Here is a 24,535-nt window from a genome sequence, read left to right as displayed (position 1 = left end):
ATTGGTAATGAGGGAATGTGTTTGTGTTTTTTATTTCTAATAAAGGATTTTTTCGGGTGTGTGTGTTTTTTTACTGTAACTTTCAGATTAATCATGGAAGGTTTCTCATAGACGCCTGACATGATTAATCTAGGACTTATTGGCAGCTATGGGCTGCCAATAACTCCTTATTACCCCGATTTGCCAACGCACCAGGATAAATCGGGAAGAGCCGGGTACAGCCCCAGAACTGTCGCATATAATGTATGCGGCAATTCTGGGCGGCTGCTGACTGATATTGTTAGGGTGGGGGGCCCCCCATAACGTGGAGCTCCCCATCCTGAGAATACCAGCCTTCAGCCGTATGGCTTTATCTGGCTGGTATTAAAATGGGGGGGGACCGCACGCCGGTTTTTTTAATTATTTATTTATTTATTTTACTGCACAGTATAGACACGCCCACCGGCTGCTGTGATTGGGTGCAGTGTGACACCTGTCACTCAGCGTGGTGGGCGTGTCTCACTGCAACCAATCACAGCCGCCGGTGGGCGGGTAAAGCAGGGAATACGAGATTGATTAATGGGCGGCCGGCTTTTTCAAAAGAGGAAAAGCCGCCGGAGTTTTTATAACAGCCGTTCAGCGCCGCGCTGGAGATCGGGGAATGGTAAGTATGAGAGAGGGGGGAACTGACCGACAGACAGCTAGAGGGACAGACAGACATAGAGACCGACCGACGGACTGAGGGAGAGAACGAAACATAAAAAGAAAAAAGACTGACATGACATGAAAAAAGCACAAAACATACAGGGAACAAACAGAGATGCGTCCGTGTCACTCGGACGTGCGCACAGACCCATTGACTTTTATTGGGTCCGTGCTGCGTGTTGCGTGAATAAAACGGACATGCTGGCGTGAGACACGGCCCACAAAACGCATCACGGAGACGGACAAACGGACATAACCAAAAACGCAAGTGTAACCGCTGAGATATAGTAACATTGGTGCACGTTTGGCCCTGTCTCCAGTATACACGGAAACGGACCAAACACGCACGTTTTTCACGGATGTGTGGCGGAAGCCTAAATCATAGAGGGACAGCAACACATGTTTGCATTGACTGTTGCTTTTCAAGATTTCCATGACTGTGTGGCTGAGCTGTGTGGTTTGCATTCACACTGTTATCATCTGCATTATCTGTGAGGTTTCAGCTAACAAGGGTATTCAGGGGGGGTAATGTGTTTGACTATGTTTAGGTAGATAACTTGGAAGCTCTTGTGATGTGCCACTGGTAAGTCGTGTTCGCGCACACAATCACACACACACGCACAAACACACAATTACTGCTACGCAGAGGGATTAGCAGGTAGTAGGCAACAGAATAGATTGTTCAATTATTTAAATTGTATGCATGGTTCTTATTGTTTGTTTTGGTAAAGTTAAACAATCATTTATCAACCCAACTGCCTAGAGTCCTTTTCCTGTTGCCTGGTTTTGCTGCATACTGGGGAGCCCACCCTGTACACAACTTAAAATGAAGCATAAGTCGCAATGTGAATTTCACTGTGCTACAATGCGGCCTAGCGTGCCTGTGCAACCACCGCCTGCCCCATCAAGTGCATCTGCGTGCTCTTCATCCTCTGTGACTGTGGGGACAGCAGTCACACATGGTTTTTCACACTGAACTTCCACTCCTTTACCCGCAACAGGGAGTGTGATTGGCAGGTCATCACTTGTTTTGGAAGTGGAAACAGAAGGTATTGTTGAGCTGTCAGACATCGAGAGAACCATCATTGGATGCAGGCTACATTATATCCACACCTGCACCTTCGTCACAGATTGCCTGGACTACCTGCAGTTAATAATTGCATTCCAGAAATGGAAAGGAGTGTAGAATGCACATGTGTTTTACCTTGCTTGGCAGCAAAGGAACACTAACTTAGTATTCCAGACAATTTTAGGATGGCAGAAAAAGAGTCAGCTCTTTGGGCAAATTAAATAGCGTGGCAAAAGTGGACAGATGGGTACAGTGGCCGTGTTCTGTGGGTACCAGGACAGTAAAAGAAGCCTCACTTTCTATCCCTCCTAATGATCAAATGCAGCACGGAATTCCCTGAGTTTGCTATAAAATTAGCATAGCTAAATGTGCATGAGGGTAGAATGCAGAGGTGCTTGAGATTGCTTGGCACAAGTGGCACAATAAAGGAGTCCAACAGCCACTTTTTGTATGCCACTAAATGGCAGTATTTTTTGCTATCATTATAGCTTATTAAAAACAGAGCAGGAGGGTGTCCTGCACAGGTGCTAGAAATAGCTTGGCACCAGTGGGGCACTAATGGAATACAACAGCCAGTTCTATGATGCCACTAAATGGCAGTATTTTTTGCTATCATTATAGCTTATTAAAAACAGAGCAGGAGGGTGTCCTGCACAGGTGCTAGAAATAGCTTGGCACCAGTGGGGCACTAATGGAATACAACAGCCAGTTCTATGATGCCACTAAGTTTACTCAATTTTTGGTATTATAACGTCTTAGTAAGTAACAATGAGTTTGAGTGTGCAATGCAGGCAGACGGGCTGCAAATATCTTTGCACTAGTGGGACTATACAAAAGTCCAATAGCCACGTTTAGGATGCCACTAGGTACACTCAGTGTTTGCTAGTATAATGGCTTCGTAACAATAAGTTTGAGTGTGCAATGCAGGCAGACGTGCTGCAAATATCTTTGCACTAGTGGGACTATACAAAAGTCCAATAGCCACGTTTAGGATGCCACTAGGTACACTCAGTGTTTGCTAGTATAATGGCTTAGTGATAATGAGTTTGAGTGTGCAATGCAGGCAGACGTGCTGCAAATATCTTTGCACTAGTGGGACTATACAGAAGTCCAATAGCCCCGTTTAGGATGCCACTAAGTTTACTCAGTGTTTGCTAGTATAATGGCTTAGTAACAATGAGTTGGAGTGTGCAATGCAGGCAGACGTGCTGCAAATATCTTTGCACTAGTGGGACTATACAAAAGTCCAATAGCCACGTTTAGGATGCCACTAGGTACACTCAGTGTTTGCTAGTATAATAGCTTAGTAACAATAAGTTTGAGTGTGCAATGCAGGCAGACGTGCTGCAAATATCTTTGCACTAGTGGGACTATACAAAAGTCCAATAGCCACGTTTAGGATGCCACTAGGTACACTCAGTGTTTGCTAGTATAATAGCTTAGTTACAATAAGTTTGAGTGTGCAATGCAGGCAGACGTGCTGCAAATATCTTTGCACTAGTGGGACTATACAAAAGTCCAATAGCCACGTTTAGGATGCCACTAGGTACACTCAGTGTTTGCTAGTATAATGGCTTAGTTATAATGAGTTTGAGTGTGGAATGCAGGCAGACGTGCTGCAAATATCTTTGCACTAGTGGGACTATACAAAAGTCCAATAGCCACGTTTAGGATGCCACTAGGTACACTCAGTGTTTGCTAGTATAATGGCTTAGTAACAATGAGTTTGAGTGTGCACCGCAGGCAGACGTGCTGCAAATATCTGTGCACTACTGGGACTATACAGAAGTCCAACAGCCACGTTTAGGATGACACTAAGTTCACTCAGTGTTTGCTAGTATAATGGCGTAGTAACAATAAGTTTGAGTGTGCAATGCAGGCAGACGTGCTGCACATATCTTTGCACTAGTGGGACTATACAGAAGTCCAATAGCCCTGTTTAGGAAGCCACTAAGTTCACTCAGTGTTTGCTAGTATAATGGCTTAGTAACAGTGAGTTGGAGTGTGCAATGCAGGCAGACGTGCTGCAAATATCTTTGCACTAGTGGGACTATACAGAAGTCCAATAGCCCCGTTTAGGATGCCACTAAGTTCACTCAGTGTTTGCTAGTATAATGGCTTAGTAACAATGAGTTGGAGTGTGCAATGCAGGCAGACGTGCTGCAAATATCTTTGCACTAGTGGGACTATACAATAGTCCAATAGCCACGTTTAGGATGCCACTAGGTACACTCAGTGTTTGCTAGTATAATGGCTTAGCAACAATAAGTTTGAGTGTGCAATGCAGGCAGACGTGCTGCAAATATCTTTGCACTAGTGGGACTATACAAAAGTCCAATAGCCACGTTTAGGATGCCACTAGGTACACTCAGTGTTTGCTAGTATAATGGCTTAGTTATAAGGAGTTTGAGTGTGCAATGCAGGCAGACGTGCTGCAAATATCTTTGCACTAGTGGGACTATACAGAAGTCCAATAGCCACGTTTAGGATGCCACTAGGTACACTGAGTGTTTGCTAGTATAATGGCTTAGTTATAATGAGTTGGAGTGTGCAATGCAGGCAGACGTGCTGCAAATATCTTTGCACTAGTGTGACTATACAAAAGTCCAATAGCCACGTTTAGGATGCCACCAGGTACACTTAGTGTTTGCTAGTATAATGGCTTAGTTATAATGAGTTGGAGTGTGCAGAGGCAGGAGGGTACAGTGCCAGGATTGTGGGGCTCTGGGTAGAGGAATGGAAGCCTGCCTTTCTATTCCCTCCTAATGGGGAAATGCAGCGAGGAAATCCCTGACCTTAGCTACACAGACGCTGTCTCTGTTTTCAGGACCTGTCACCTATGGCTCTGACCCTGCCGGTACAAGCCCTTAAAAGGACTGATAGAAAGTGCTCTCCCTAAGCTGTCCAGCGCTGTGTATGGAGCGCATACAGCTGTATCGGCGATAGGACTCAGGACGGAGCTGCGACAGTGATGTCTGACACCAAGGATGCAGAAGGCAGATAATGGCGTGCTGGAGGAAAATGTCTGTTTTTATAATGCAGGGACATGTGACATGGACATCCTATCACACATGCCGTTGCTTCTCTGGCTAAAAGTCCACTTAGCTGTGTGTGTGTCTGGGATTGGCTGTCATAATGGCCCTCCCCACTACACGCGCGCGCTTAGGGAAGGAAGACAAGGAAAAAAAAAAAAAATGGCGATCGCCATTATACAAACAGCAGTGATCTGAAGGCGCTGTTCCCGCACACTATACACTGAAATTTCATAATAGTGTGAGTCACAGAGTGACTTACACTATTACAGCGGAAACCAGCTAGGAATTAGCAGGTTTTTTTGCTGCTAGAACCGTTCTCGAACGTTTCTAGAACTATCGAGCTTTTGCAAAAAGCTCGAGTTCTAGTTCGATCTAGAACAGGCCCCAAAATCACTCGAGCCTAGAACTGGAGAACCTCGAACCGCGAACCGCGCTCAACTCTATTGTAGACCACAAGACATCATAAGCACTCACAAGATGCCAAGCCAGTGTCTATACGAGTGAGTATGGTAAGTATACTGTAAATTTTAATTTTTCAAGGAATTATTAATGCCTGCCTTGACCATTATTACTTCAATAAATAAAATAATTATACTGGTTGGCTCACCAATATGTTATAGGAGTAACTGGTATAACTGGGCAGTTTTAAATGGAAACTTCTCCACCACCTGTTGGAAGGGAGTTAAGTATATTTTTAACCCCTTCACGACCAAGGATATACTGATACATGTTTTTGCCAGGAGATGCAGATTTGACGCAGGTATTTGGTGTATAAACCCTAGCACCAAATCTGCATCACCTGGCAAACCCCCCCTTCCCCACGGTTTTCTGCTAGGAAATGCAGGTCTCATTGAACTCAATGAGTTCACCTAGGTGAGGTCACTGAGTTCAATAAGTTCACCTGAGGCAAGTTTAACTATGGTCACAGGGGGGTACCATGGGAAGCCTAAAACTTTGACCGCAGGTAAACTAGTAAACTAGAGATGAGCAATCCTGCCAAGGATCAGATCAGGATCGCCTGGGTTCGCCAATCAGATTGCCAATCTGATCAACGATCCTAGCCAAACCCATTGAATTCAATGGGAAACAAAACCTATGTGTTATAAAATGGTTTAGGGGGCTGCAAAAGAAAGAAAATAAAGAAGGAATAAAGCAGGACATACTTACCAAGTCTCCTCGCAATGGCAGCACTACTTTCGCATCTGCTAATTATCCCTCATACATATTCACTGCTTCCCCACCACTGGTGTTTCTGATTGGCTGCAGTCAGATCTCCCTAAGGTCAACAATGCTTGCTTAAGTAGTCTTTTACTAGGCATTGCCCCCACTAGCCAGATTCCTACTCCACACTGATGAGGGGCAAATACCCCGAAACGGCTGTCTGTGGATGGATACCATGTTTGGTATAGGTGGTCTCCTTGACTGGAGACTGCCATTCCCGTGGTTGTTCCTTCCCGGTGAAAGACCTGGCTAGTTTCCTGCCAGCGTTGAGAAACATGTGATGGTGTCTCCGCGGCTTTCTCATTTGCATACTTCCCAGGGGGCTTTGCTCTAGAATCACTGCGTTGAGAAACACGTGATGGTGTCTCCGCAGTGGATATGTTGATCTCCCTAAGGTCAACAATGCTTGCTTAAGTAGTCTTTTACTAGGCATTGCTCCCACTAGCCAGATTCCTACTCCACACTGATGAGGGGCAAATACCCCGAAACAGCTGTCTGTGGATGGATACCATGTTTGGTATAGGTGGCCTCCTTGACTGGAGACTGCCGTTCCCGTGGTTGTTCCTTCCCGGTGAAAGACCTGTCTAGTTTCCTGCCAGCGCTGAGAAACATGTGATGGTGTCTCCGCGGCTTTCTCATTTGCATACTTCCCAGGGGGCTTTGCTCTAGAATCACTGCGTTGAGAAACACGTGATGGTGTCTCCGCAGTGGATATGTTGATCTCCCTAAGGTCAACAATGCTTGCTTAAGTAGTCTTTTACTAGGCATTGCCCCCACTAGCCAGATTCCTACTCCACACTGATGAGGGGAACGGCTGTCTGTGGATGGATACCATGTTTGGTACAGGTGGTCTCCTTGACTGGAGACTGCCGTTCCCGTGGTTGTTCCTTCCCGGTGAAAGACCTGGCTAGTTTCCTGCCAGCGTTGAGAAACATGTGATGGTGTCTCCGCGGCTTTCTCATTTGCACACCCCCCCACCCAGTCTGACAACATTATACCGGTGAAAAAAATATTAAAATATGCCGTGCGGTTCCTCTATATATTGATACCAGCACAGAATGCTTGACACATCTGGTCATGCGCACTATGAAGTGGGGTGTATGTGTCCTGGCTTCAAAGAGGTCTAGTGCACTTGGCCAGAAGTGCCGGGCACTTTGACCATGTACACTGACACAAAGCCCGGAGTCTGAGGTGATGGCAATGGACACAGGTACACACGTCACTGCTGATGATACTAGGCAATTGTCATTAAATAGCCTGTTAGCACACCTCCATGGGCATACTAATATGCTAAGAGGGTGGACTGGAATAGTCAGGGGAAAAAACGCCCTAGCAACTTGTCCCTGTGCTCTTTAGTAGTGATGAGCGAGTGTAATCATTACTATTCGCTACTCGCACGAATAGTACGGTATTTGCGGTATTCGTTATATTGCGAGTTTTTGTGTATTCGCCTCGCTATATTCGGATGTCCCACCTAGCCATTTTGGTGCCTTATTTGTAGCCATTAAACATGCTGGTCTTCTTAACCAATCACAGTAATGCTGAAACCATCTTGGTTGTGGGATTAATGTGATTGGCTGGCCATGCAGCATCATAGGGTTTATAAAAGCCCTTTCGCCGCCATTTTGTGCAGAGTGTAGGCATATTAATAACACAAAAAGCCCTTTTCAGGGCTACCTGCAGTGTATAGGTCAGGATAGTGTACGGAGGGACAGATTTTGAAGCAAGGACAGAGTTTAAAGCAGCATGTCACTACCTCCATAGTACCATCCAGAATACAATAGCTCTTTTAAGAGCTGAAACCGTTGAACAAGGTCACAGCAGGGAGGGAGAGATTGTGAAATAGGTGGGGAATCAGGACCTGTTTTCACAATATTTAGGGGTTCACAGCCTGCCTTGTGACATCCACATCAGCCACATTAATACGTTGCTAGTGACCTTTGCAAATAGTTACAAAGCAGTACACTTGCATTTACTGCTGTCTGATATACAAAACGCACTGTTCCTGTTTCCACAATATTTATGGGTTCATAGTCTGATTTTGCCATCCATCCACTCAGTGGTTAGCACTGCAGTCTTGCAGCGCTGGGGCCCTGGGTTCGAATCCCACCAAGGACACCATCTGCAAGGAGTTTGTATGTTCTCCCCGTGTTTGCATGGGTTTTCTCCAGTTTCCTCCCACACTCCAAAGACATACAGATAGGGACTTCAGATTGTGAGCCCTAATGGGGACTGTGTTCCTGATGTATGTAAAGCGCTGCGGAATATGTTAGCGCTATATAAAATTAAAGATTTATTTATTCATTAATACTTTGCTAGTGACCTTTTCAAATACAAAGCAGGACTACCATTTTGTGCTGCCTGGTACAAAGTACTCACTTGTACTTTTTTAACACTATTTTTGGGGTCAAAGTTTGCTTGGCTTGGGCCATCAACATCTGCAAATATGTCACCAAAACCCAAAATGCCAAAAAAAAAAAATCCAGTTGTTAACCACTTCAGCCCCAGGGTGTTTTCCGTTTTTCCGTTTTGTTTTTTTTTTTGCTCCCCTTCTTCCGAGAGCCGTAACTTTTTTATTTTTCTGTCAATCTTGCCATATGAGGGCTTTTTTTTGCGGAACGAGTTGTACTTTTAAATGAAACTATATGTTTTACCATATATTGTACTGGATAACAGCAAAAAAATTCAAAGTGTGGAAAAACTGCAAAAAAAGTGTGATCGCACAATAGATTTTGGGATATTTTATTCACCACATTCACTATATGATAAATTTGATGTGTCGTTGTGATGCCTGTGGTCGGTGCGAGTTTGCAGACACCAAACATGTATAGGTTTACTTGTATCTAAGGGGTTAAAAAAATTCACAAGCTTGTCCAAAAAAAAGTGGCGCACGTTTTGCGCCATTTTCCGAAACCCGTAGGGTTTTCCTTTTTCGGGATATATGGCTCAGTGATGGCTTATTTTTTGCATCTCAAGCTGACATTTTTAATGGTACCATTTTTGCGCAAATGCTACGTTTTGATCGCCTGTTATTGCATTTTGTGCAAAACTTGCGGTGACCAAAAAACGTAATTTTGGTGTTTGGAATTTTTGTGCCGCTACGCCGTTTACCAATCAGATTAATTGATTTTACATTTTGATAGATCGGGCAATTCTAAACGCAGCGATATATGTGTAATTTTTTATTTTTTTAACCCTTTAATTTTCAATGGGGCAAAAGGGGGGTGATTTGAACTTTTATTTTTTTTTATATTTTAAAACTTTTTTTACTTTTTTTTTATTTTACTAGTCCCACTAGGGGGCTATATGGATCAACAATCCGATCGCTTTTCCATATCTGTAGATCTCTGCTACAGATCTGAGAACTACAGATATGCTGCGTTACTCTCAGTGCTGGCACTATGTCGGCACTGAGAGAAAGTGACTCATGTTAGAGGTATCATCACATGACCCTGTGGTACCATGGCATGATCACGCACCTGACTTCCAGTTTCGGCGGCGGTAAGTAAAAGTAATGGCCGCGCGCATATAGATCTCTCTCCCAGATTTTGGCAGCGAGATATAAGGGGTTAAAAGTTGCGGGTGGAATGCGATTCCACTCGTAACTTCCAGGCACACATGTAAGCTGTTGAAATCAGCTGATATGTGCGCAGATCGCTGCAGCCTGCCCACGGCAGGGGGCGGGGAATAACCTCACACAATTCATGACGGATATATCCATCATGGGTCATGAAGGGGTTAAGGGACAGGGACGTGGGCGTGGGCGTGATGTTGGGAGTGGTGAGCGACAAGGCACTGAGTCTGAGCTTGTTCCTAAGAAGAACATTTTGCCACTGTGTGAAACCTTCAACATTTGCCATCAAAAGTAATTGCTTTCATGATAATGTCCATTGGCAACTAATTCATAAAATTGCCTTGGCTAAAAAGTTCAAATATAATATTTAAAATGCTGCAAAATATTTTAATACTTCTATTTGTAAAAGTTAACTTTTTAATTGGCTACAGATTAACATATGTTTACCCTTTTCATCATTCTAAGGAGGTAATAATCACATATATTTTATTTTTAGAATTTGTAACATATAGTAATATTAAAATAACTGATTGACCTTTTCAACAAAGCAAGCAATGCACAATGAATCACAAGTGGATAGTGAAAAATGAGAGCCTGTCTGTAGGGAAGTGAAGACTAAACAATGAAATCATAGCAGGTGTACAATCTGTGTATTACGATTCTAAAATAATAAGCTTCATTGCATTATTTTCCCACAAAATACCTGCAAGGATCAAGGGTGTTCACGCCCATAGGGAGTTCACAAGCATACAAATGAGACTATTGGTCTCCTGACTTCTTGACCTAACCAAACCGTAGGCAGCATATACAGTTTCAGCTGAAGACTTGTACAATACAGAGAATTGCAGTAAAACCTATGTCATTACTTTTATGAGCACAGTGTGTACAATAATAAATATTTATCGCGTGCTTAGACATGGAACATTATGTGTCTTTCGCCTCTAAAAATTACTATCTCGGCATCTAGAATCCAACCACAAATTAACAAATGAACTTGTAATTTCAAGACACTCTCCGGTGAAATGTAGAGACACTCCTTTAAGTCAAAAGTATCTTAGATTCTACTAATTTAACAAGAACCAACAAACTGTCTGCCCGAGGCGTGTTCTGCTTTGATTGCTTGGTTAATCATGATTGTCAATGAAAAAAATTAGGCTGTTACACTACCTCGTGATAAACGGGTTCTTTATGCCACTGTTTCAAGCTTAGAAGCCAAATTGTACCTTTCTATTACAATATTTTTAGCTATTGGATACATCTGGAAAAATATTCAAGCAGATAATTAGATTGCATTAGCAATGTGTCTGTTGTGGTTTCTCTGATCCCAAAGAAGGCAACCCTTTATAAAGTACTTGGCCGCAGTCTCCACAAAATCTGCTGTGTAAATTGGCCCACACTAAAGCATGTGGAAAACATTTTTTGGCTGAAATTTGAAACCATTCATGTGGCTTTGAGACAGGGAAGCGTTGCCTGCCAACATCAATAGAACTTTGTACTACAAACCAAAATGGTCGTTTAGACATGTGTACTTTCATGCTCACAAATGCACTGAGGTCAAATATTTTTTAATCCTGGGAATTTTTCCTCTTTACACAGCCTCATATTTCACGCAGGAAATGAGACTGAGTACAACAAGCACAAATCATTGAGACTGACAGACCATATTGGGTTCAAAACCCAAGCTCTGGCTCTAATTGCTCTCCAAAGGCTTTTGGCTCAAGGTAACTGTTGATTTAGTTCAGCTGTTTCAAATCAGCACGGTAAGGTCTCGCTAAGACAAACTGGTTAGGCCGCATTACATTTGTACCATTAGATCCTCAGATGTAACTATAACACAGTTAGCATTTAAAAAATGGCATTTGTCTGCACACCGAGGGCAGTAATTACAAGTTGGCAAATCTTGTTTGAAAGATGGTGTGGACTTTTCCTTATTATGAGTGATGAATACTTATACTAAAGGTAAAAAATGTTTCTGGTCATTAGAAGGAAGTAGCTAATCTGACTGGCATTTTATTACCACATACTCCTGTTGTGCTTTTGGCTTCGCGAAGGGAATTACTGGTCGTTTGCTTTATGATTGATTTATTATTACACATCAATTCTTAATCAGATGTATCACACCAAAAGTAATGCTATAAACAAACCACATATTAGTACTGTACATCCATATGTTTAGATGTTTGGCCACTTCATTAAGAATTCCCTTGTGCAGAATAGTCTTAATGAAGGGCTCGATGGAGTATAATGTGCTGAATTCATTAAGAAGTGCATGTGTACCGCCCCGCGCTCGGCTGCCTGCCAAGCCACTCAGATCCGGGCTCTTTTTGGTGGGTGGCTCGAGCGCCTCCGGACCCGGGGTCATGTCGCTCTGAAGGGAAGCTGGTGCTACGTGTAGGGATTTCGGTGGGGAGGTTCACAGCCAAGGCCATGGTGTTTAGGGATGTAAGTTTGTGACGCCACCCACGGGTTGTGGTGAGTGTGGACACCACCGCTGCCGTTAACTAGGCTCCCGGGGACGGTGTTGTGCAGCCTGGTGTTGACCCCTCCGTGAGCAGGGGGTGATGGTCCCAGGGCCCGGTGGTGGTGAGGTGCGGGCGTGTTGGTTCGGTGCGGTGCGCAGCCTGAGGGCACTGTTGTACTTACTATGACAGATACACTGGAGTCTCTGGTAAACCAAAAGGATGGTGGTCGGTGCCCGCAGCTGGCTGCGCTTGGTCCCCCACCCGGTTCGGTGGTTCCCGCCTTTCTCCTGCACCTCTTTTTGTAGAACTTGACTGCCTATGCTTCAGCAGCGGTAGTCCGCTCCCCGGCTTTATTTGTGTCGGGGAACCCGTTTGCCCGCAGACGCTGCCCCGTGGGATCTCTCTGCCTGTGTGGTGGCTTTCTATCCCCCTCGGTGGGCTGTTGCCGTCTTTCAGGTCTTGAGACAGGAAAGGCTTCTGGACATCGTTCTGGGTCTGAGTACCCCTCTTGGTGCTCCTGTTTTCAGTTGGTTCCCCGGTTCGGTACCGGCGGGCCACTACCCTGTCCCGGTACCTTACGGTGCCACCAACCGTCTTCCCGGCTCCTGCAGGCGGCAACCACCGTCTGCCTCCTGGTCACAGGGTATCCGGGCTACGACCCAGATCCCTGACAAACGTTTACACTTTGCTACTACTCTCCTTCACCTCCAACAACTGATCTCTCTCTGATCTGCTGTGTTTTCCCGCCTCAGGCTATCCGAACTCCTCAGTGGGCATGGCCAACTGCCTGGCTCTGCCCCCTGGTGTGAACATCAAGACCTAAGAGGGGTGACTCAGGGTTTTTAGATTGGCTGCTGTTACCTTGTTAGGGGACGGGTGTTTGTGCAAGGGTCTACCTGTGACCACCTGACTAGTCCAGGGCATCACACATGTAGCCTTTTTGGCATAAGAACCACCACCACTTTTGCAGTATTTGATGGGCAGTCGCAGCATCTGTAGTTTTACATCACTGATCTCTCAGCAGCTGACACCAAACACAGTTCAAATCCTCTTAGCTCCTCTATACACAAACCCATCCTGCAGTATTTTACAACTTTCAGCACCCTCTATACACAGCCCCATCCTGCACTATTTCTCTGTTTTAAGGGCAAGTTTGAAACTAAGTTATAATGGCACAAATTAATACAATTATGTTTACATTACTATAAAATTCCCTTGCAATTTTGAGAAAAGTCTTAAAAGGGTACCTTTACTTGATTTATATAGCCCAAACCACGCACAGCATGAACTCCAAAGACGATTTAGATTGTGAGCCCCAATGGGGACAGTGTTGTGAATGTATGTAAAGCGTTATGGAATTAATGGCGCTATATAAGGTAATAAATATTATTATACTATTAATTACAGCCTGGATGAATAATTGTAGTCATTTATATTTCTTTTTTAAATGCTCCGGTGATCCAGAGAAAATATAGTTAGAAGGACCATAGCAAAAGATGGGTCAATCATCTGAGGCAGGGCCGCGAAAAGCTGGCTGGAGGTGATGCCAGACTAGTCACCTCAATACCTATGTTCCGTGGGCTAAATCCTGTACCATTATTTTCTCTGAAGCACTAGAGCATTTCAGAGACAAATGTACCTGGCTACAATCGTGCAGGCAGGTTGTGATTTATGTTGTCCATGGTTTGGGCAGCATGAATCAAGTGACAGGTTCCCTTTTATGAAATTCACAAAAAAGTAAAGATGGTTACATCTATATGTGTAAAGAATATACGGTATCCTGTGTTTTTGATACAGAGCTTCATGCCCATTACTTCTCTTCACACAGAGAGAGCTTATGGCAATAGAGATTTAGATACCGTAGTTCCCATTGGACTCAACAATGAATCTACTGTATATGTAAGCTCCCTCTAGTGATAGCTATGGCTCCTAGAAGGTCTTTATCATAGATGTTTTGCACTTTAGTGAAAAATCATAGTAATTAACCTATATACACAGGTTAGTCAGGTTTCTAGAATATATACAAAAAGCCAAAGGTTTTTGTGAGTTTCTGATACTTTTTATGATTTAATAATTTAGTTTGGAATCCACAACAAAGCCTAGTACCCTAACTTAAAATACCGTAGTAAATTAATATAGTGGAAGACTGTATAATTATTGCAGATATTCTGTAGTCGTGTGAAACATTGTTACATAGATTTCTACAGAATTACTATCAAAATCTGTTCCAAAAAATGAATAAAACATGGATATATTTTTATTTATTTGTAATTTGATATGTTAAAAGTAGAGATGGGTGAGCACTAAAATGCTTGAATTCTCGTTACGCCATCCGAGCTGGTCAGATGCTCAGACGAGCTTGACTCGAGTATCGGGCATTATGGAAAGTCAATGATTGGTCTGGTTGGGTCTCCACCCTCATACAGCCAGCCATAAACAGAGCATTTCTAGTGGGAGGGCGGGGTTTTTTTGTTTTTTTTTGGTCACACTGTGTCCGAGAATGTTGTTTTATTCCCCTGGAAAACCATTCACAGAGTGCAACTGGCTCTCCATGGGTTGCCTGCACACTTCATGCAGTAAAGCAAGCCTGAGAGTTGTGGGCATTGTTTCACGGTCAAAATATACGAGCATCCGCAATACTCGGCCAAGACCCATGAGTACCCAAGCATTCTAATGCTCAATTGATTAATGAGGAGGGCCGAGCACGCTTGGTCACCACTAGTTAAAAGTAGCGATGGGCGAGCATGCCCTGCACTGCTAGTTACTCGATCGTACATTAGTGTGCTCATCTGAGCGTCTGACCAGCTCGAATCAAGTAACGATAATTCAAGCATTTTAGTGCACACCCATCATTAGTTTAAAGTTATTAAATTACAACTTCATAGCTTTATATTATATAGAAATAATTTGTTCAGGTTTCATGGTTAATAACAATAATAGACAAATTGTTTTTCTAGGAAGAGGACAAAGAATGAAGCTACCATGTTTTATATGTAATCTATAGTCTATATGGGGTAACAGCACCATCAAGCGCATTTCAGCTGCCAGACATCTATACCATGATTTGGTTATACAGTGATATTCTGGTACCATTATAGTATGTATGGCTGTATAATCTATGATCCTGGACTATAGCAGTTGTAATACCCCTGACAAACCTCCATGTTGTAAAGAGAAATGTGTTGGGGTGTTTTCTATATGATTAATAATAATAATAATAATATAATAATAATATTTATTCATTTATATAACGCTGTTAATTTCACAGCACTTCACATACATTGTCAACACTGTTGGGGCTTACAATCTAAATTCCCTATCAGTATGTTTTTGGACTATGGGAGGAAACCAGAGTACCCAGAGGAAACACACACAAACACAGGGAGAACATACAAACTCCTTGCAGATGTTGTCCTTGGTGGGAATTGAACCCAGGACCCCAGCGCTGCAAGAGTGCAATGCTAACCACTGAGCCACCGTGCCACCCGATTAATATCTGAATAATTCATGAGTGCTCTCATGAGATAGGAGAGAAGATTAAAGGTGGTGTCACACACAGCGACGGCGACAACAACGTCGCTGCTACGTCACCATTTTCTGTGACGTAGCAGCGACGTCCCGTCGCTGTCGCTGTGTGTGACATCCAGAAATGAGCTGGCCCCTGCTGTGAGGTCGCCGCTCGTTGCTGAATGTCCTGCTTCATTTTTTGCTCGTCGCTCTCCCGCTGTGAAGCACACATCGCTGTGTGTGACAGCGAGAGAACGACGAACTGAAGCAAGCAGGGAGCAGGAGTCGGCGTCTGGCAGCCTGCGGTAAGCTGTAACCATGGTAAACATCGGGTAACCAAGAAGCCCTTTCCTTGGTTACCCGATATTTTCATTAGTTACTAGCACTGTGCTCTCAAGCTGCCAGTGCCGGCTCCCTGCACACGTAGCTGGAGTACACATCGGGTTAATTACCCGATGTGTACTCCAGCTACGTGAGCAGGAAGCCGGCACTGGCAGCGTGAGAGCACACCGCTTAGCGCTGGCTCCCTGCACACGTAGCCGGAGCCGGAGTACACATCGGGTAATTAACCGATGTGTACCCTGGCTAGGAGAGCAGGGAGTCAGCGCTAAGCAGTGTGCGCTGGTAACCAAGGTAAATATCAGGTAATGGTTACCCGATATTTACCTTAGTTACCAAGTGCAGCATGGCTTCCACAGCGACGCGTGTCGTTATGATCGCTGCTGCATCTGCTGTGTTTGACAGCTAAGCAGCGATCATGACAGTAACTTACTAGGTCGAAAATGGTGATGTAACAGCGACGTCGTTGTTGCTGTCGCTATGTGTGAACCCAGCTTTAGTGTCCTTTGTGGCCTTTTAGACTTTTCTCTCATTAATGAATCAGATTCGAGATTTTAGAATTCTGATTTGTTATATACACACTTACTTATTCTTCTGTTTAACACAACAATGACCTTATGCCACTCCCACACAACCTCTTCATCCTGCATGTGTTGGAGTCCCTCAAGGCTCAATCCTATGACCCTTAAGCAGACTTTACACACTACGACATCGCTAGCAATTGCTAGCGATATCGAGCGTGTAAGCACCCGCCCCCATCGTGTGTGCGATATCGTGTGATCACTGCCGCAGCAAACATTATTGCTACGGCAGCGTCACACGCACTTACCTGGTCGGCGGCGTTGCTGTGACTGCCGAACAATCCCAGGGCTAACCTGTGCTGCGGATTCCAATCCCCAGCTGCCTAGTTGTACCTGGCTGGACACAAAAATGGGGCGAAGCCCACGTCATTTGTTTTTCAATTATTTCATGAAATAAGTGAAATAATTAAAAAAAACGGGCTTCCCTATATTTTTGGTTCCCAGCCAGGTACAAATAGGCAACTGGGGGTTGGAGGCAGCCCGTGGCTGCCTGCTGTACCTGGCTAGCATACAAAAATATGGCGAAGCCCACGTCATTTTTTTGGTGGGCAAAAAACTTCTGCATACAGTCCTGGATGGAGTATGCTGAGCCTTGTAGTTCTGCAGCTGCTGTCTGCTCTTCACCATACAGACAGACAGCAGCTGCAGAACTACAAGGCTCAGCATACTCCATCCAGAACTGTATGCAGAAGTTTTTTGCCCTCTGAAAAAATTATGTGGGCTTCGCCATATTTTTGTATGCTAGCCAGGTACAGAAGGCAGGTACGGCTGCCCCCAACCCCCAGTTGCCTATTTGTACCCAGCTGGGAACCAAAAATAAAGGGAAGCCCTTTTTTTATTATTTCATGAATTTCATGAAATAATTAGAAAACAAATGACGTAGGCTTCGCCCCATTTTTGTGTCCAGCCAGGTACAACTAGGCAGCTGGGGATTGGAATCCGCAGCACAGGTTGGCCTGAGCTTTCTGGGCCCCACTGCGGCGAATTGCAGACGGCAGCCGCCTCAGAAAATGGCATTTTCATAGAAGCGCCATCTTCTGGCGCTGTATCCAACTCTTCCAGCACCTGCCTGCTATACCTGGCTAGCATACAAAAATATGGCGAAGCTCACGTCCATTTTTTGTAGTTTTTTGGCAAAAAAAATAAAAAATGCTTCCCTGGATTTTCCATTGCCAGTGAAGGTAACACCAAGCAGTGGGGGTTAGCAGCCAGTAGCTGCTTGGATTACCCTTAGCTAGCAATACAATAAATGCAGCGGGAGCCCATATATATTTTTTTTAATTATTTATTTAAATAACTAAAAACAAAATGGGCTTCCCTGTATTTTGATTGCTGGACATCACAGTGCTGTAAAAAGAAATCTTTAAAAAAATGACGTAGCGCTCCGCGGTATTTTTGATTCTTAGCGCAGATAAAGCAGACAGCTATGGGTTGCCACCCCCATCTGCCTGCCGTTACCTTGGTTGGCAATCAAAATACAGGGAAGCCCATTAATTTTTTCTATTTAAAAAATAGTTAAAAAAAAAATGACGTTGGGTCCCCCCATTTTTGATAGCCAGCTAGGGTAAAGCAGACGGCTGTAGCCTGAAAACCACAGCTGGCAGCTGTACCGTGGTTGGGGATCCAATGTGGAGGTCCCCTCAGGCTCTTTTTTATAATTATTTTATAAATATTAATAATTACACAATAACAGAAGGGTCCCCCCAAATTGGATCACCAGCCAAGGTTAAGCGGACAGCTGTGGTCTGGTATTCTCAGGGTGGGAAGGTCCATAGTTATTGGGCCTTCACAGCCTAAAAATAGCAGGCCGCAGGCACCCCAGACGTGGTGCATCCACTAGATGCGCCAATCCTGGCGCTTCACCCCAGCTCATCCCACGCCCTGGTGCAGTGGCAAACGGGGTAATAAATTGGGTTGATACTAGCTGTAAAGTCACCTGAGATCAAGCCCAGCAGTTTGTGATGTCATTGCGTCTATTAGATAGCCAACATCATAAACTGTCAGTACTAACAAAAAAAAAAAAATCGACAAAAGAAATTTATTTGAAAAAACAGTCCCCAAAACATTTCCTCTTTCACCAATTTATTGTAAGAAAAAAAATAAAGGGGTCCCACGACGACTTTGGACCGTCTAGAATATGGGGGGGAGACACTCAGGGAACGTATCCCCCATTTTCTAGTAGTGCGGACCCTTCATGTGAGGAGTGTGGGTGCAATGAATCTGCACTCACTCTCCCCGGGTCCACAGCAGCAGAGTCCATGTCGTAATGGTTGCTACCAAAGCTGCAATGCCCTGCTCATGAGGTAAGGGCATGCCTAATCAGGAGAACTACTGTAGAGGAAGCTCTGCTCACTGGTATATAGGTGCTCAGAGGTAATAATAGATAAAATTAGTGAGTAACCTCGGCACTCTAAATCTCCCAGACTAAGTCAGTAAGTCACAACGGATAGTAATGCAAAATCACTCTTTATTGGTCCGTATTAACCCCTTAACGACCGCGGGCCGTAAAATTACGTCCTAAATGACATAATGTTACTGCCCGCGGTCCTCCGGCGGCAGCATGCCGCGATCGGCACACATCTCAGCTGATTTTCACAGCTGAGATGTGTGCCTGCTAGGCACGAGCAGAATCGTTATCTGCTCGTGCTGATTAACCCCTTATATGGCGCTGTCAATACATGACAGCGCCATTATAAGCGCGATTGCGGTAATATTTTCCTTACCGCCCGATACCGATAGTCACGTGACGCAATCACGTGACTCCCGATAGTTGTCATGGTAGCACAGGGTCATGTGATGACTCCTGTTCTACACCTGACTTGGTTTCACTTTCGCTGTACCCGGGGCACAGCAAAAGAGAAAGACAGCGTATCTGCTGTTTACAGCCTTGCAGCTGTGATCAGCAGATACTGCAGAGCGATCGGAATGCTGATCGCAATAGCCCCCTAGGGGGACTAGTAAAATAAAAAAAAAAGTTAAAAAATAAGTTTTAAAAAATTAAAAAAAAACAAAAAAACCTAAAAGTTCAAATCACCCCCCATTCGCCCCATTGAAAATTAAAGGGTTAAAAAAATAAAAAATATACACACATTTGGTATCGCCGCGTTCAGAAACGCCCGATCTATCAAAATATAAAATCAATTAATCTGATCAGTAAACGGCGTAGCGGCAAAAAAATTCCAAACGCCAAAACGACGTTTTTTTGTCGCCACAACTTTTACGCAAAATGCAATAAGAGGCGATCAAAACGTAGCATCTGCGCAAAAATGGTACCGTTAAAAACATCAGCTCGAGACGCAAAAAATAAGCCGTCATTGAGCCTAAGATCCCGAAAAATGAGAACGCTACGGGTCACGGAATATGGCGTAAAACGTGCGCCACTTTTTTCGGACAAACTTCCGATTTTTTTTAACCCCTTATATAAAAGTAAACCTATACATGTTTGGTGTCTACGAACTCGCACTGACCTGAGGCATCACACCCACACATCAGTTTTACCATATAGTGAACACAGTGAATAAAATATCTCAAAAACCATAGTGCTATCGCACTTTTTTTGCAATTTTTCAGCATTTGGAATTTGTTTGCCATTTTCTAGTACACAATATGGTAAAACCGATGGTTTCATTTAAAAGTACAGCTCGTTCCGCAAAAAATGAGCCCTCACATGACCATATTGACTGAAAAATAAAAAAGTTACGTCTCTCAGAAAAAGAATGGCGAAAAAAAAAAACGGAAAGCGAAAAATCGGCCGGTCGTGAAGGGGTTAGGAATTTTTTTTTTTTCATAAGCACATATGTTTTTGTCCAAAACAAGTTACAAATGACGTTTCGGCCTGAGCCTTCGTCAGATTGGACTTATCTGCATGTAATCATGAAAAATGACAATAATCAGTATCACATAAGAGTGAGAGAACAATAACATAAACTCGAACAATGTAGAGGTACAATTGGGATGCAGCAAAAAAATTGCAACACAGCAAGAAATGAAACACATGATACAAATGTCATAATACAGTACAAGGACAATATAGTAATGACAAATATGGGGTCAGAGTAGGCTTAGACAGCTCTGGTACGAAAGAGATGTCAATCATAAAGTAACATGTGCAGTAGGTGTAGAGCTACACTATGCATGGCAGAGCTAATGGGTAGACCAACCATAGAAAAAGAACGGAGAAAGAGTGGAGAAAAAGTGGAGAAAAAGTGGAGAAAAAATGTAGAAAAAATGTAGAAAAAGTGGAGAAAAAATGGAGAAGAAGTGGAGAAAAAGTGGAGAAAAAGTGGAGAAAAAGTGGAGAAAAAGTGGAGAAAAAGTGGAGAAAAAGTGAGAAAAAGTGGAGAAAAAGTGGAGAAAAAGTGGAGAAAAAATGTAGAAAAAGTGGAGAAAAAATGGAGAAAAAGTGGAGAAAAAGTGGAGAAGTGGAGAAGAAGTGGAGAAGAAGTGTTTGTTCATGCCAGATGGGAGATAAATAATTTTTTACCGGCGCTGTCATTTACTGTAACGTGATCATCGGTGTACGGTGTATACCTGTGATCACGTGAGCGGGTACCGGAAAAACCGTCCTGAATCATGATCTCCAGGGTCTCAGCTAGCCCTGAAACCCCGGAGATTTTCTGACGCCGGGGGGCGCTATTCACTTATATCTGCCTGCTGTTTATAAACGGCAGATCAGAATAAGGCTACATTAACACGACCGATCCATTTTTGCGGTCTGCAAAAAACAGTCCGTTTTTTTTCACGGGTGCATCTGTGTGGCATCCGTTTCCGTTCCATAGACGGTCCGTATGTCATCTGTTTGTCATCCGTGTGCCTTCCGTTTTTTTTGTGTACTGCAAAAAAACTGAAGGAGGGTAAATGCATAAATTTACCCAGGATCCATAGCTTCATCCTACATGAGGCGGTCACATGTTCACTCCAGTGCCATTTTGTACTGCTTTTCACAGCGTAGAGCGCTCTGTTGATTTTCTTGTGCTTGTACACTTCATATCAGTCTTTTCTGTCATTATAATGGCAGAAAGACACATAATGTCCCACTCCTGCATTTTGTAATTTTGCACCCTTTGGTGCCTTTCATGTGGCACTAAGGGGTGCTTAGCTTTGTATTTAGCCAAAAAAATGAAAAAAAAAAATGACGTAGGGTTCCCCCTAGTTTTGTAGCCAGCTAGGGTAAAGCAGATGGCTGCAGCCTGCAGACCACAGCTGGCAACCTCACATTGGCTGGTAATCCAAAACTGAGGGCACCCCACGCTGTTATTTTAAATTAAATAAATAATTAAAAAAAAAAACCACTTAGGGGTCCCCCCAAAATTGGATCATCAGCCAAGGTAAAGCAGACAGCTGGGGTCTGATATTCTCAGACTAGGGAGGTCCATGGTTATTGGACTCTCCCCAGCCTAAAAATACCAGGCCGCAGCCGCCCCAGAAGTGGCGCATCCATTAGATGCGCCAATCCTGGTGCTTCGCCCCAGCTCATCCCGCGCCCTGGTGCGGTGGCAAACGGGATAATATATGGGGTTAATACCAGATGTGTAATGTCACCTGGCATCAAGCCCTGGGGTTGGTGAGGTCAGGCGTCTATCAGATACCCGACATCACCAACCCAGTCAGTAATAAAAAAAAATAGACGACAAACACATTTTTATTTGAAAAAACACTCCCCAAAACATTCCCTCTTTAACCAATTTATTAGAAAGAAAAACAAATCCAGGTCTGGTGTAATCCAAGGGGTTGCCATGACGATCCACACTGTCCCAGTCAATGAAGAGCAGGATGTTCCCCATTGGCTGGGAGAGCAGTGCAGTGACCTGAGCTAACATCAATGGGTCAGCCCAGGTCACTGCAGGGGATGACAAATGCTGCTGTCAGCGAGGTACATTACCTGCGCTGATCTCCAGCACACTGACAGCACCTGTCACTGAGTTCAATGACCGCCGCCTTCACAGCCAAGTATCGCGAGAGGCCCGTGACGTCACCGCTAGTCAGTCTCGGGTCGGAAGCGAGAGAAGGTGATGTGACAAGCGGCAGCTATGGACGACAGTGACAGCGCTGAGGTCGGGACTTCATCACCGCAGGTAAGCCGAGCGGGACCATGTGTGCAGTGTGTGTGTGTGTGTGTGCGTGTGTACATGCCGTGGGCAGGAGGGGGCGGAGTGAGCTGAGCGGGGAAGTGTGGGCTTCCTGCAGGTAACTAGGATAAACATCAGGTTACTAACCAAAGCGCTTTGCTTGGATACCCGATGTTTATCTTGGTTACCAGCTTCTGGCAGGCTGCCAGCGATGGCTCCTGCACACTGTAGCTGTAAAAAGCCCTGCTTTTTGCTGCTAGAACCGTTCTCGAACGTATCTAGAACTATCGAGCTTTTAGCAAAAAGCTCGAGTTCTAGTTCGATCTAGAACAGCCCCCAAAATCACTCGAACCGCGAACTGGAGAACCGCGAACCGCGCTCAACTCTACTCTCCAGTCCATTCTCATTTGTGCTGCCTGACTGATCCACCTTACTACCACCCCACTTCTCCCCTTTGCAAATCACTTCATTGGCTCCCAATCCTCCACCGTATGCAATTCAAACTATTAACACTGACCTGCAAAGCTATCCATAATCTGTCTTCTCCATGTATCTCAGAACTAATCTCCCACTACACTCCAAAACGTAATCTCCGTAACTCCCAAGATCTCCTTCTCTTCTCCTCACTCATTCACTCCTCATGCAACCGCCTCCAAAACTTCTCCCGAGCATCACCAGTCTTCTGGAATTCACTGCCTCAACATGTCAGACTATCTGCTACACTTGCAAGCTTCAAACGGAACTTGAAAACTCATCTGTTCAGAGATGAATATACTCCCCAATGACCCTACCATCTCATCACCGTGCCAGAAGTGCCACCTCACCAACACTCCACCTACTGTCTCTTCCACAATATTTGATAGAATGTAAGCCCACAAGGGCAGGATCCTCTTTCCTCTGTATCAGTCTGTCTGCTGTAACTTGTATATGTATTTTGTATGTAGCCCCTTCTCATGTACAGCACCATGGCATCAATGGTGCTCTATATATAAATATTATTAATAATAATAATAATAATAATAATAATAATAATAATATGATTATTTGGACTGGATATGTCAAGTGACCAGTCTATCTATAAATAGCGTACAGAATTTTGACTAACTCTAACTTAGTCAGTTGCTTATACAGTTAGGTCCAGAAATATTTGGACAGTGACACAAGGTTTGTTACTTTAGCTGTTTACAAAAACATATTCAGAAATACAATTATATATATAATATGGGCTGAAAGTGCACACTCACAGCTGCAATATGAGAGTTTTCACATCCAAATCGGAGAAAGGGTTTAGGAATCATAGCTCTGTAATGCATAGTCTCCTCTTTTTCAAGGGACCAAAAGTAATTGGACAAGGGACTCTAAGGGCTGCAATTAACTCTGAAGGCGTCTCCCTCGATAACCTGTAATCAATGAAGTAGTTAAAAGGTCTGGGGTTGATTACAAGTGTGTGGTTTTGCATTTGGAAGCTGTTGCTGTGACCAGACAACATGCGGTCTAAGGAACTCTCAATTGAGGTGAAGCAGAACATCCTGAGGCTGAAAATAAAGAAAAAATCCATCAGAGAGATAGCAGACATGCTTGGAGTAGCAAAATCAACAGTCGGGTACATTCTGAGAAAAAAGGAATTGACTAGTGAGCTTGGGAACTCAAAAAGGCCTGGGCGTCCACGGATGACAACAGTGGTGGATGATCGCCGCATACTTTCTTTGGTGAAGAAGAACCCGTTCACAACATCAACTGAAGTCCAGAACACTCTCAGTGAAGTAGGTGTATCTGTCTCTAAGTCAACAGTAAAGAGAAGACTCCATGAAAGTAAATACAAAGGGTTCACATCTAGATGCAAACCATTCATCAATTCCAAAAATAGACAGGCCAGAGTTAAATTTGCTGAAAAACACCTCATGAAGCCAGCTCAGTTCTGGAAAAGTATTCTATGGACAGATGAGACAAAGATCAACCTGTACCAGAATGATGGGAAGAAAAAAGTTTGGAGAA

The sequence above is a fragment of the Anomaloglossus baeobatrachus genome, chromosome 1 (genome assembly GCF_048569485.1).
Source record: "Anomaloglossus baeobatrachus isolate aAnoBae1 chromosome 1, aAnoBae1.hap1, whole genome shotgun sequence".
NCBI lineage: Eukaryota > Metazoa > Chordata > Amphibia > Anura > Aromobatidae > Anomaloglossus > Anomaloglossus baeobatrachus.
Note: the sequence above shows the minus strand (reverse complement) of the source record.